The sequence below is a fragment of the Mauremys mutica genome, chromosome 6, assembly GCF_020497125.1.
Source record: "Mauremys mutica isolate MM-2020 ecotype Southern chromosome 6, ASM2049712v1, whole genome shotgun sequence".
Classification (NCBI taxonomy): Eukaryota; Metazoa; Chordata; order Testudines; family Geoemydidae; genus Mauremys; species Mauremys mutica.
In genome coordinates, this window is record NC_059077.1 from 91,004,681 (window position 1) to 91,020,073 (window position 15,393).

The 15,393-nt window shown below is 43.6% G+C and overlaps 1 protein-coding gene across 2 annotated transcripts in view; it reads left to right on the forward strand.

Moving 5' to 3' along the window:
- The first annotated feature begins 5,246 nt into the window (after positions 1 to 5,246).
- Positions 5,247 to 15,393, forward strand: part of TJP2 (tight junction protein 2) — a 90,986-nt gene continuing 80,839 nt past the window's right edge. Inside the window, exons 1-2 of one of the 2 annotated variants that reach the window (XM_045021315.1) lie at positions 5,247 to 5,361; positions 5,849 to 5,986. The gene's annotated coding sequence lies outside the window, so the exon portion shown is untranslated. Of the gene's footprint in view, positions 5,362 to 5,524; positions 5,987 to 15,393 lie in introns of those variants that run through there. The other variant, XM_045021314.1, reaches the window with a different exon arrangement.

Genomic DNA, 15,393 nt, shown 5'->3' on the forward strand with positions numbered 1-15,393 from the left:
TATAGTCTAAATAATGTGTAAGACTGACAAGTGAGGATATACACAGTAAAGCTGTGTGAATAACTGATTTTTTTCATTTTCTGGCTGAACCAAAAAAATTATAAAGACCAGTTTGTGTTGACCCACAACAAAAATTTCAAGGTTTTGGTTAAACAAAAAAGTTGGGAGGAGGATTATGGAGGCGTTTGGGGTTTTTTGGTTGAACAAAACATTTAGTTTCAAAGGTTTTTTTTAACCTTTTAAAAAAATATTGAAATAAAAATCAAAATGAAAAGTTGTTTTAAATCTAAACATTTCATTCAGAAAATGGTGAAATTAAACAGCTTTACTTCAGAATTTTTTTCCTGTGTGTGTGTTTGTGGGTTTGTTTTTTTCCAAAACCATACAGCACATTTGACATGAAGTCACAAATTGTTTTGGTAAACCTGAATATGTTTACAAAAAATTTCAGCTGAAAAATTTGGTCTCACTTTTATAAGCAGAAATAGGGCAGGGAGAGTAATGAAACGGGATAGAGACATAAAATTGGATTGTTAGTTTGGGTTAGGCATGTGTTTGGGTTAATGGCTCAGTTTTGAGTGTTTGAGCATAAACCACTCAAGTTTGTAGGGTGTTGCAGAAGTGAGTTCTTGGGAATGATGTAGATGTTTAACAAAACAATTTTTGGAAGACTATTCAAAGTATAAGGGTCAGCATAGGAAGAGCAGAGAAGGCTGTGCGAAAAAGAAGTCAAAGGCAGTTGGAGGTGGGCAAGGCAAAAGGGGACATGAAAAAATAGGTCGGTGACAGGTGCGATTTGCATGATACGAGCTTTGCAAGTGAGGACAAGAAGTTCTAAATTTGCTGCGCACAAATGAATCTATCATGTGGATGGTCCATAAAGAATAGAAATGATTTGCACACTGCTATTGAGATTTTTTTAAACTAGTAAAACAAGGAAAAAATGTTCATATCTATGTTATGTCCCAGACTATGCATATGTTACATAATGTTGAATTACTGGCAGTTACAAGATCAAGTACTCACGATCGGAAATTGGAAGGGTCCCCATCCCCTACAGAAGATAGCAGATACCAGAGATGATGGAAAAATAATATACATTGAGCTGGGCACAAAAAAAGAAAGATGTTGTTTGCACTCCTTTCCAGGGCTTTGTCTGGAAGATTGATAGGCATAATATCTAGAGAAAGAAAATGTTTAAAACAAGCTCCTCAGCAAGATAGCTAACCTCTCCAAGTTGCTGAATTATTTGATCTGTTTGGGTAATTGTGTAACACTAAGAAATCAAAATGGTACAATTAATGATTTTGTAGATGTTAGTTCACTGATCTTGACTCTGCTCCCGTTACCAATTAATATTTTCTGTTCTGTTTGTCTTATTCTATATAAAACACTTTGTAGCATTCTTCATCTTCAAAGCACTTAAAAACCATTAACTAATCCTAATAACATTCCTATGAGAGAGAAATATTGTCCCCACTTTGCAGACAGAAAATTATATATGGAGTTAACTTTTATTAAGGATAAAAGAATCAGATGCCAAAAACCATGTGAAGCAAGTAATGCGAAGGGTTGGACAAACTCAGGAAAGCAAGGACAGTCAGAGACTCCACTCTCCCTATCTGGTCCCATTTTGCCTGAGCGTTGCAGTTGGTTATCCAACCTCATCTTAGAGCCCTAAAGTAGCTGAAGGAAAACAATGAGTTAATTAACCCTGAGGCTATGTCTACACTACCGCGGTAAGTCAACCTACACTATGCAACTCCAGCTACATGAATAAGGTAGCTGGAATTGACATACCTTGGGTCGAGTTACTGCTGGGTCTACACGGCAGGGGGTTGACAGGAGAAACTCTCCCATCAATTTACCTTACTCCTCTTGTCGGGGGTAGAGTATAGGGGTCTACTGGAGAGCAATCTGCTGTCAATTTGGCAGGTCTTCACTAGACCCACTACATTGATCACTGGTGGATCGATCTCAGAGCATTGAAGCCTGAGTGTCAATACCTATATTAACTCTTGTTTGTTTGGAGGGGGGATGTTAGTCCATTAATGTCACTTAAATTTGGGTTAATGATTGACTATACTTAGAAGCAAGACCTTTACAATTTTTTTAATGCAGTGATATGTTATCTTAATAGAAGCAGGCTCCTTCTGTCTGCTGTGCTTAGTTTCCAAGTCAAGTGGTTTCATTAAAAACACTGTTTCTTATTCTTTCTGTTCACTGCATGGCATATTGCACCACATTTAATCAAAAAGCAGTTCTGTGAACCCATGCTCTTGGGAATTCTGAGAATTTCTAATTTTTGGCAACTGCTGCAAAGCGACCTGACTAGCAACTGCACTGCAAATTATTAGAAGTGTTCATTAAGCCCTGTACAGGGTAAAGTCCAACAGCTACAATACATTCTTATAAAACTGTTGGTGGGGATTAAACTCTTTGATTTGGGAGAAGTTTGCTTAGATGGGAACGGTGAAGCAAACTAGCCAACAAATGGTGATGTTTATTGGTCCTTTATGATGTGTAAATATTACTACTTATTTTAAAAAAATTCATGCTTCACATTAGGACTATCACGTCTTGACTCTCCCTTTTCAGCTGGAGAACTTAAGCAAAGACCTGGAAAGCTGAAATATCTGGAATTACAGCTTGAAGCATAGGCTGATTTGGGAAGTTTAGGTTTCAGGATCATGTCTGGAAGAGCTGGAGGATTCAATTATGCTTTTTAGCCTGCAACTTGAGCTGCTTCACCTAAGACTGATTTCAGCCTAGAGCTATGATGTCACCACCCAAAGATTGCTCATGTCCACCAGCAAAACAGAGTAAAGTCCTTTATAATTCTTCTGTAATAAAGGCAGGGAATAAAATACAAACATCTGAGGCCAATATTATATACCCTGAAAGAAAAGCAAAGGAACCAAGCCCTTTTTAAAAACAACAGTAAAACTGTTCTAAATTAAGAGGTTTTTAATAACTTGTGATCCCAAATTCATAAGAGCACATAGCTAGAGCTTTAAAAATATGCACATACAAGGGATAGAATGGCATCAGGTATTGGTACTGGGATGTGGGCTAGAGACACTCCATCAGTTTTAATCTGTCATAGACCTGAAATAAATGAAAATGTAATACCATTTAATGGCTGCTCAGTGACATGCTATGAGCTAATGCTCTCAGTCCAATTCCTAGAGATCATTTGCTCACAGAGTGGTCTTAACTGGTACTGTTAGCAAACTAAACAGATCAGTGTGCAACATGCATTGAGCATGAACTACCCTCAAAGGGGTGAGGAAAGACAATTGCACAGCAGATCAATGGCGATTAGCCAGGATGGGTAGGGATGCAACCCCATTGTCAGAAACTAGGAGTGGATGACGGGATGGATCACTCCATGGGTGCCTGATCTGTTAATTCCTTCTGAAGCACCTGGCATTGGCCACTGTTGGAAGAAAGGATTACTGGGCTAGATGGACAATTGGTCTGACCCAGTATGGCCATTCTTATGTTCTTGTACTTTTTCTGTGACTAAACAGAGTGAACAGCTGTCAAATCAGCAGTGCTTTTTAAGAGTAGTATGATTTGTAGAGGCTGCAATTGAGATCAGTCCCCAATGCAAGGAGATTGCAATCTACATAGACAAAGGGTGGGAGGGGAAACAGGCACATAGAGGTGATGTGACTTGCCAAAGGTCACACATGCCTCCAGCTTCCATCCAGGACACACCACATGATCCATTGTCTACAGCCAAGCTCTAAAATACAACCGTATTTGCTCCAATCCCTCAGACACAGATAAACATCTACAAGATCTCTATCAAGCATTCTTAAAACTACAATATCCACCTGCTGAAGTGAAAAAACAGATTGACAGAGCCAGAAGAGTACCCAGAAGCCACCTACTACAGGACAGGCTCAACAAAGAAAATAACAGAACGCCACTAGCTGTAACCTTCAGCCCCCAACTAAAACCTCTCCAGCGCATCATCAAAGATCTACAACCTATCCTTAAAGATGATCCCTCACTCTCACAGATCTTGGGAGTCCTCGCTTATAGACAGCATTCCAACCTGAAGCAAATACTCACCAGCAACCGCACACCATACAACATAAACACTAACCCAGGAACCTATCCTTGCAACAAAGCCCGATGCCAGCTCTGTCCACATATCTATTCAAGTGACACCATCATAGGACCTAATCACATCAGCCACGCCATCAGGGGGTCATTCACCTGCACATCTACCAACGTGATATATGCCATCATGTGCCAGCAATGCCGCTCTGCAATGTACATTGGCCAAACCAGACAGTCTCTACGCAAAAGAATAAATGGACACAAATCTGACATCAGGAATCATAACATTCAAAAACCACTGGGAGAACACTTCAACCTCTCTAACCACTCAGTGACAGACTTGAAGGTGCCAATTTTGCAACAAAAAAACTTCAAAAACAGACTCCAAAGAGAGACTGCTGAATTCGAATTAATATGCAAATTAGATACAATTAACTCAGGCTTAAACAGAGACTGGGAATGGTTGGGTCATTACACTAATTGAATCTATTTCCCTATGTTAAGTTCTCCTCACACCTTCTATGGGTCATCTTAATTATCACTTCAAAAGTTTTTTTTCTCCTGCTGATGACAGCTCATCTTAGACTCTTCCTGTTGGCATGGCTACTTCCACCTTTTCATGTTCTCTGTATGTATAAATATCTCCTGTCTGTGTGTTCCATTCTATGCATCCGAAGAAGTGAGCTGTGGCTCAGGAAAGTTCATGCTGAAATAAATGTGTTAGTCTCTAAGGTGCCACAAGTACTCCTGTTCTTTTTGCAGATACAGACTAACACGGCTGCTATTCTGAAACAGTAGGACAGTAGCAGAAATCACCTCCCCTGAATCTCAGGCTCTCCTCCCCATTCTATGGATCGCACTGCATCTTAAACATTTCCTAACGAAAAAGTTATCAAACTTTTATGCTGTAAAGCCAAGTAGTCACAGATCAGGGAAGACAGGGCTGTTTTTCTGATATTTTCTTTTGAAATTAATATACTTGTGATTTGGAATTTAATGTAGATTTTAGGGGAAGGGGTCTCCTCACAAACTTTTCCCCTAATTTATGAGGCAAAACTGTCAGCAAGAGGGTGAGTTTCAGGTCAAAGCAATGACTGGATTAGTGGCTCATTAGATACCATACAGTGACTAAGCTCCGAGTGGAGTTGTTTTCCTCATCGCACCTATTGTACCAGGGCTTTGAACCGGTATTTCCTGTTCCCCTGTCTCCAGCCAGAGCCAGGCGCGGGGGTGGCCAGAGGGTGAAGCTGCCAGTAAATGTCTGGAAGAGAAGGCACCGAGTCTGGGGTAAGTGAGCAGATCAGCTCCGGCTGCGGCTCTGTGTTTTGGCGTAAGATCAGCTGAAAGCCGAGCTCGGGCTGGAAAGTTTGTGAGAGTTTCCAGGCAGGCTCCCTGCACTTCGGGGGCGAGTTGCCCAGGCGGGGGAAGGCCAGGACAGGAGCTGGGCTAACCCAAACGCAGGCGGAGCGGTAACGCCCAGCGCGGTGGCGTGCGCAGGACCCGGGCACAGACCTCGGGCAGGCAGCGCTTCCGTGCTCCCGGCTCCACCTTCCCTCCCGCTTGCTGGGCAGCCAGCGAGGGCTGGGCCGGGCGCGCGTGGCGAGACTCGAGCGGCAGGTGCCCGCTGGGCTTTCCGGGGCTCGCTGCACGGGGCTGGGCCCGTTCCCATCCCGCAGCCCGAGCGGCGCGCTCACCTGCCCTGCGGGAGCCTGCTAGCGCCGCGGCCCGGGATTCAACACCGCCCCCCTCGCGCCTTTCCCTCTGCCGCCAACAGGAAACAGCCTGACTGCGAGACACACCGCAGCCGCACCCCGGCCCCCGGAGCGAGCGCGGGCAGGGGGCCGCCGAGCGCCCCGCTCCGTCAGGCTCCGTCTGCTCCGGACGCGTTTCCCCGGCTCGGCGCCGGCGCCAGGTATGTCACTCACCTGGGGAGCGGGAGCGGGGCCGAGCCTTCGGCCCCCCCTTTGAAGCGGCTTCTCTGCGGAGCTTCTGGTCCCAACCCACCCGCCTGAGCTTAGCCCTTAGGAGACGCAACGGGGGACCTGGGGCCCAAGGGTGTAATTCCCACCTGCCCGCGTGTACGCTAGGCACGTCGCTTGTCCTTTAGCCGGGACTCTTCCAGCGTAGGTGCCGCTGGGAGCAGGACCGGGAGGGGATTGTTCCCGTTTGTTTCTGTTTTGTTCTGTCAAGACCCCTGTTTTGCACTAGTTCCTTGCGCAGAGGTGCGCAAAGCAGCCCCCTGACTTTGGGGAGACTTGAAACTGACCACCCGGCTCCTGCCGCTGAACAAAACTCCTGTTCCCCAGCCAGTGGGGAAGGTCTGCTCCGGAGCCCGGCATATCTCGGATGTGGCTCGGGAAGTTGTAGCTCACTCCCGTCTCTGCTTTCCTGCCCTATTGTGTACGTGCCTGTGTGCCTTGGTTGAGAGAAGCCTGGATTGGGTGTGTGTGGCTGGCTGCACATTGTACTCTGTTTAGCCTCATGTGAAATTGGAGGCAAGCCTCGGCAGGCTGCCCGCCCCTGGCGTCAGGAGGGAGAGGCTCTTCTTCCTGGCTCATACTACCAACCACTCCTCTAGGGAGTGTGAATAACGAGAATCTGATTTACAGATGATCTTTTCGTTAACAGGATTATGGGCCTATATGTTTCTGTTCTCACATTAAGTACTTTCAGGGAGACTATGATACTAGGTGGGAAGAGCTGTCACTGAGGAATCAGATAGGCTTTGTTAGTTTTCTTTCTCGGAGGGTGGGAGAGAAGCACACACCAAAATAATAGTGTGCACACACCAAAATAATAGAAACTGAGGAACCACCTGATCAGCATCCTATACAGCAAATAGGAAAACATCAAAAAAGAGCTCTCCAACCTGGAGACTCTCATCAATAACCAAACTTCCATACAAACGGACTTCACTAAAATAAGACAGGAGATCTACATTACTCACTTCACCTCTCTACAAAGGAAAAAGGACTGTAAGCTGTCTAAACTCCTACCTGCTACATGGGGCCACAACCGTGGTACCCCTAACCCACCCAGTAATATCGTCAATCTATCCAACCACACACTCAGCCCAGAAGAAACGTCTGTCCTATCTCGGAGACTCTCTTTCTGCCCTGCCACCCCCACCAACATGATACAGTTCTGCGGCGATCTGGAAGCCTACTTTCGCCGTCTCCGACTCAAAGAATACTTTCAGGACAACACTGAACAGCGCACTGATACACAGTTACCCTCCCACCAACAGCACAAAAAGAAGAACTCCACATGGACTCCTCCTGAGGGTCGAAATGACAGTCTGGACCTATACATGGAATGCTTCCGCTGATGTGCACAGGCAGAAATTGTGGAAAAACAACATCGCTTGCCTCATAACCTAAGTCGTACAGAACGCAATGCCATCCACAGCCTCAGAAACCATCCTGACATTATAATCAAAGAGGCTGATAAAGGAGGTGCTGTTGTCATCATGAACAGGTCTGACTACCAAAAGGAGGCCGCCAGACAACTCTCCAACACCAAATTCTACAGGCCACTTCCCTCAGATCCCACTGAGGAATACACTAAGAAACTGCACCATCTACTCAGGACACTCCCTACACCAACACCGGAACAAATCAACATACCCTTAGAGCCCCGACCAGGGCTATTCTATCTACTGCCCAAAATCCACAAACCTGGAAATCCTGGACACCCCATCATCTCGGGCATTGGAACTCTCACTGAAGGACTGTCTGGATATGTGGACTCTCTACTCAGACCCTATGCCACCAGCACTCCCAGCTATCTCCGTGACACCACTGATTTCCTGAGGAAACTACAATGCATTGGTGACCTTCCAGAAAACACCATCCTGGCCACCATGGATGTAGAGGCTCTCTACACAAACATCCCACACGCTGATGGAATACAAGCTGTCAGGAACAGTATCCCTGATGATGCCACAGCACAACTGGTTGCTGAGCTCTGTGCCTTTATCCTCACACACAACTATTTCAAATTTGATGACAATATATATCTCCAGATCAGTGGCACCGCTATGGGCACCCGCATGGCCCCACAATATGCCAATATTTTTATGGCTGACCTGGAACAACGCTTCCTCAGCTCCCGTCCACTCACGCCCCTTCTCTACCTATGCTACATTGATGACATCTTCATCATCTGGACCCATGGGAAGGAGACTCTGGAAAAATTCCACCACGATTTCAACAGCTTCCACCCCACCATCAACCTCAGCCTGGACCAATCTACATGGGAGGTCCACTTCCTAGACACTACGGTGCAAATAATTGATGGTCACATTAACACCACCCTATACCGAAAACCTACCGACCGCTATGCCTACCTTCATGCCTCCAGCTTCCATCCCGGGCACACCTCAAGATCCATTGTCTACAGCCAAGCACTGAGGTACAACCGCATCTGCTCTAACCCCACAGACAGAGACCAACACCTACAAAATCTCCACCAAGCATTCTCAAAACTACAGTACCCACACGAGGAAATAAGGAAACAGATCAACAGAGCCAGACGTGTACCCAGAAGCCTCCTACTGCAAGACAAACCCAAGAAAGAAACCAACAGGACTCCACTGGCCATCACATATAGTCCCCAGCTAAAACCCCTCCAGTGCATCATCAGGGATCTACAACCCATCCTGGACAATGATCCCACACTTTCACAGGCCTTGGGTGGCAGGCCAGTCCTCGCCCACAGACAACCTGCCAACCTGAAGCATATTCTCACCAGTAACTGCACACCGCACCATAGTAACTCTAACTCAGGAACCAATCCATGCAACAAACCTCGATGCCAACTCTGCCCACATATCTACACCAGCGACACCATCACAGGACCTAACCAGATCAGCCACACCATCACCGGTTCATTCACCTGCACGTCCACCAATGTAATATATGCCATCATATGCCAGCAATGCCCCTCTGCTATGTACATTGGCCAAACTGGACAGTCTCTAAGGAAAAGGATAAATGGACACAAATCAGATATTAGGAATGGCAATATACAAAAACCTGTAGGAGAACACTTCAACCTCCCTGGCCGCACAATAGCAGATCTTAAGGTGGCCATCCTGCAGCAAAAAAACTTCAGGACCAGACTCCAAAGAGAAACTGCTGAGCTCCAGTTCATCTGCAAATTTGACACCATCAGCTCAGGATTAAACAAAGACTGTGAATGGCTTGCCGACTACAGAACCAGTTTCTCCTCCCTTGGTTTTCACTCAACTGCTAGAATAGGGCCTCATCCTCCCTGATTGAACTAACCTCGTTATCTCTAGCTTGCTTCTTGCTTGCATATATAAACCTGCCCCTGGAAATTTCCACTACTTGCATCCGAAGAAGTGGGTATTCACCCACGAAAGCTCATGCTGCAAAACGTCTGTTAGTCTATAAGGTGCCACAGGATTCTTTGCTGCTTCTACCAAAATAATAGGGATTTAGAATGTCTTTGCAATACAAAGAATTCCCAAGATCTTTATGTTGGCACATCCTCACTGAATTCCAGCCATACTTCAAACTTCTGGATTGGGGACATTTCCGGGTGTCAAAGTATCTTAAAACAAGGTGTGGCAATTCAGGGGTTCCGAAATACTTTTACAACTTTTCTGTTTCTTCAGTCAGACCTATTAAGTTCTCATTTCCCCTTTATATTTCTTACTAGGTTTAAAATATTTGCTAATCTTAAACACAAACACAATATTACACAGTACCAATATTGCTAATAATAGTATTAGATGAAGTTTCAGACAAGATTTAAAAAATGAGATTGTGACGGGGCTCAGGTAGTATTTTAAACTTCTAAACCCCAAAGTTGGGCCCCCATAGAAGCCACCGCACATCTACTTTGATTAAACTCTGGATGTGACTGAGCATGGGTACAAGGAGCCCATTGAGATTAATTAGAATGTATTGGTGCAGTGCCTTGTACAGTGGAATTTCATTTTAATGACCATCACTTATGGTTTGAAAGACAAGGTGGGTGAGGTAATATCTTTTATTGAACCAATTTCTGTCGGTGAGAGAGACAAGCTCAGGGCAAGTCCACACCACAAAATTAAGTCAACTTAAATTATGTTGACTACGCCATGGCAGTAACTGAATAGTTTTTTACACATCCACACTATGCTCCTTGCATTGGCGGTGTGCATCTTCACCAGGAGTCCTTGCACCAATTTAATTGCCAGTGTGAGACATTGTGGGATGGTTTCTGAAAGGCAGCAAGTTGATATAAGCAACACAGTGTCTACACTGACACTGCGTTGACTTAAGCGTTATGCCTCTCATGGAGGTGGAGTATTTAAGGGCTTGTCTACACTACAAAATTAAGTCAATTTAAGTTAATTCAATGTGCAGCTACCACAGTAAAGTAGTGGTTTGTGTTCACACTTGCTCTTTGTCAGTGGGCGCTTATCCTTACCAGCAGCACTTCCACCAACTGAAGTGGGGCATTGTAGGACACTGAAGCTGGAACCCGGCAGCCCTGAGCTGTAGGCAGGGGGCTCAAACCTGCCCCCCCAGCTGTCAGGTGGGTGCTGGCTCACAGCTAGGGGCCAGACAGCCCAAGCTGTCAGCCCAGTGTGGGGCTCACAGATGGAGCCCCCCAGCTATACGGCTGACAGCCAAGGCTCCCTGCTGTGAAACTGAACCCTGCTATCAGCCCCAAAGCGGTGCTGGTGGGGGCTCCCACTGTTAGCCCTGCTGCCAGGACTGAGAGCTGGGAGCTCCACAGGTGCCTCCTGGTGAGGGATTGGAGGGTGGGAGTAGAGCCCTAGCCCAAGGTGCAGATGGGCTCTGTAGCATAGATCAAAACTTACTCCATGTAGTGGGTGAGTTATGTTGGTGGGAGCTACATTTTAGTGTAGACACTTACAGGGATAGGTTGACATAAGCTGCTGTACAGTGCCCTAACTCTGTAGTGTAGACCAGGTTACACAGAGCTCTTCTTCTTCAGGTCACTTATGTTGTCATTTGGCTATGGATTGAAAATAACTATTCAAAAGCCATTTCTCATTGGTGTTGATGTGTTGCTAATTGGTGCTTATGGTTATTTAGTGTTGGCCGTGACATAAAAATAATAACCATGCCTAGCTCTTATTTAGTGATTTTCATCAATGCACTTTAGTTCCTTTTCTGAAGAGTTGACACTCCAAAGCCCCAATCTGCAGCAGCTTGCAATATTGGGGTGACAATAGACAAAGCCAAAATGCACTGTTGCAGAGGTGGGGATGATTTAATAGCCTTTTCTGTTTTGTTTAAGTTTAACAAATTTGCTTGAATGGGGCCTGCAGTCATAAGGATGAGAAGGGAAGTAATTATTTTCAAAAATGGGAAGGAATTTCATACTTTTTGGTATTTATGTGATAAAGAATGCTACAGCCTGGTTGCTGGTCAGAGCTAATTATAAACCTCACCCACCTGTCTAAAACTAGTCACATCCTTGTAAGGAAGTTTTTCTTCTGTGAATGTATCTGATTTTAGAAAACTCACTGCCTGAGTGATTTCGATATAATGATCTAAGTAGGGGTTGCCAAACTGCCTGTTATAACATGATGTCACTGTATAGTATATACAACACAGTGGGCCATATTCTGTCTGTTTGACACCCTGGATAGCCCTGCTAATCCAAAAACTGTTAAATCTAGAATTTGTGCTTAGTATAGGTACAAAATTAGAGGGCTGTGTGGGTAATATATCTTGAGAGCCTAGCATGGGTGAAAACTGACCATAATATTGTGCACAAAATGCAGTCTCTACAGCACTCCTTCACAGAGGCTTTAAGTTTAAAATTGAGTCTCCCATATCTTTGCTTAATCTCCCCCTTCCCTAGTTCAGTGTCTCATAAGGAGAAGCAGGAGAGATTTCTTTGATATTAAAATATCATGTAGCTGCTGACACTGTTCACAGAGTTGGACTGGTTTTTGGTTGGTTTGTTTGTTTTAAAGAGTACGTGTCAACAGCATCAGAAAAAAGAATTGGACAATAGCCATCCTGAATTATGAGAAATTGAATAATATCCAAATCTTCATTTAGTTCTATTTTAAATACAAAATTGGCAAAATGTTTGGCACCAGCAGCTTTCATTAACATCCAGACAGCTAAAAGCGCATGACAGAAATATTTCTATCCAAATATAGGAAGAGATTATTCTTTGGAGGTGAGGGAGTCACTTTTGAACCATTCATATAAAACAGAATATTCTGTTACAAATGTGAAATTTTCCCATTTGTGTGGAGTTGTCTTGTGTTTTGTTCTGGACTGAATAGAAGAGAGATGATCTGTAATACAGTATTTGTAAGTCTTTTTTTGATCACTTCAGCAGCAGAACTCAGCATTTCGATTCTAAGCACCATAACCAATTCAATTTTTACTAGCCTCTATGCACATCCAATTAATCCCTTTTTGACCATCTGTGAGTATTATCAGTCATTCCATTAAAAAAAAAAAGCACAATTATGGAGAAAGAGCTACAGTGTATTGGGCTTGGAATATATATTTTTTCCTGACACATTCATGTTGTTTTAAACAGATATGAAAGTATCAAGTTTAGTTGAGACAAAGTACATTTAGTCATTCTGACATGGCTATTTTTCATATCAGATAACTGCATAAAGTCTGTGAATCTTAATCCCAACATGCACTGGACTTCAATGAGCCTTTGATGGCTCTTCCAAGACAGTCCAACCAAGCCGCCAATAAAACAAATGCACACAACAACAGGCATACAAGGGCATGTTTTAACATGGGATGTGGTGAATTAGGCCTTGTCTATATTAACAGAATTAGGATCCATGTAACTACTAAATTAATCTATTCCAATATAACTGCTGTTTCGCATGGCAGCACCACAATAACATTAGGTTTGCATTGGTGTAATTATATCAATGTAGGGACATCTGTGCATGTTTTCTTAATGTTGACAAGTCCTTAGACTCACAACTAGTGATGGACAAATATTAAAAAGTGTTTGAGAATCCATCAGGTTCAGAGTTTTATCCAAAAAATATCTGAACTGCCCTTCCCAAAACAGAACTGTCCAGCCCCAGGCCACTCCCTCTCCCTCAACTAACCTAGCCTCTTCCTCAAAAAGAACAGCTCCAGGACAGATCCCTTGAGTCCAGCCAACTCTACAATATCCTTACTTGTTAACCCTGATGTCTTTAGAGCATCTTACTACCCTTTTAAGGTCAAATCTACCGTACAACTTCATTCATGTCAGGAGACCTGATTATTAGAGCCGTGAAAATCTGCAGATATCTACATCTCCGGGCCGTGTTTGTGGATACAAATTTTGTTTCCACTCAGTGCTCTACCTATTATAATGGTGTTCTGCTTTGGAATGTAGATAAGTCTGTAACAGTATCAATATGCTGGGGCCTTGGATTGTGTGCTGTCTTCTTATTAAGGCCTGAAGAGCTTGTATCTTGCATGTACATTATTTTTATTTAAACCGTACCTAGCTAACACAACAGCAACCAGAGCTTAGTGTTGACTGCAGCCCAGGACCTGGCTTACCAAAACGGAGGATGAGTCTTGACCTTTGGCCTCTGCAGCCCTCACCCAACATCTTTACACATCAGTGACAGCTATTCCACACATCTTTCCCTATTTACTTAAAATAAATGTATTTGACACTTTGTTTTTGGAAAGGCATCAGAGTGGGTGGTTCAGATAAATTTTATCTAAGAATCCAAATCTTGTGGTTACTCCAAACCTTTCCAGATAGCTTTGGAGGGTTCTGTTCAAATCTGAACATGGCTTGTTCTTAAAACATTCTAAAATAGAACTGTATTATAATGGGGCAGGAGGTCTGGGGAGCTCCTGACACAATTCTGGCTGTCATGTTGATGAGCACCCTTAGTGTGAGCTGAGATCTTGTAAGGTTCCTTCACAACTGTGCACATTATAGCTGCATGTTTTTTTCTTTTAGGAAGCATGATAAATTGTAAGATGCTTAGACTTAGGTTAACTGTGGCAAGAAGGTGCAGCTCGGTCTTGTGAGTCATATGTCCTCATACTTCTTAATTGGAGCTATGCAGAAAAATGGACAAACCAGTATTTTTTTAACCAGATTTTTAATACAGTATAGGTTTCATTCAGCTACAGAGGAGTGCAGACTTTTCAGGGCTGGTTTGGATTTTTTCCCATACTAATTCACACATTCCTGCTCATACTTCTCCTAATGAGAGTTACTCATCTATATTCTTCACCCACCACACTAAACAAACTAATTCCAAAAAGTATTTAGACCACATTGTCTTAAAAACTAAGTCTGAACTCCAGTAATGTGTGCATTCCTCTAACAAAGGTTCCACATGCTTATGCTACATAGCTTACATTTGCTCTGCCTGTTTCCTGTAGTCATGTTGAAAAGAAAGGTACTTGCTACTCCTTGAGGTCTGATTGGAGAAATCAGCCAAGAAACCTCCCTTCCATGTAGCCATTAGCAGTGATGCTGTACACAAAGAGTGGCTGTTTTCTCTCTCTTCCTTCTAGCATCTGCTTCATCAGCTATCTCTGCTTAATAGCCAGCAGATTTGACTTGCTGTGCCATGGTGTGTCTAGCCTCCTTAGTGCAACTTTGTATAAGCTGATTCTGAGAATCTCTGGGACCATATGGGCTGTTCAGGCTAGGGACATTCTCTAAGAAGAGGTCAAAAGCATTTCCAATAAATGAAATAATTCAAAGAAGTTTCTGGCCCTCATCTTCTGTTTCAGTGCCTTCCCTGATTTTTGATATGCCCTTTTCCCCCCACATTATTTCAACAGGTCTAGCTAAATATGATCAGCACTGTGCATATTGTTACGGGAGAGCACCCATGTTGACTTGTAACTATTAAAAAACAGAGTTTAAAAAGATTCCTTAACATTCTTTTTTAATTATTTGTCTAATACTGAAACAAGGGTGCAGGTGGGCCAGATGGCTTGTTTCTTTGTCACTTCCATGATTAGTTTCTATAATCCATACATGCTCAGAGTAAAAGCTGTTAATTTTGGGTATGTGAGGAAGTGAATCTTGTCTTGTATCCAAGACACTTTCTGCACTGGGGAAAATAACCTGTGGCTAATATTATCAGTTAGTTATCTCCCTGCCATGCAGTTCAACTGGTACTAAAATGGTTAAGCTGTGACTATGGTTAGTGAAGACAGGGTCAAATTGCTCATCACCATTTATATTAAGTGTGTTTGACTCGTAGTGTGAGGGATCTAGCACATTTTCTGTAACAGGTGTTGAATATGGTTTATCCCTATCTATGGCTGTATCTCAAACTATTTTACAGAAGGGATTGTTTCTGCA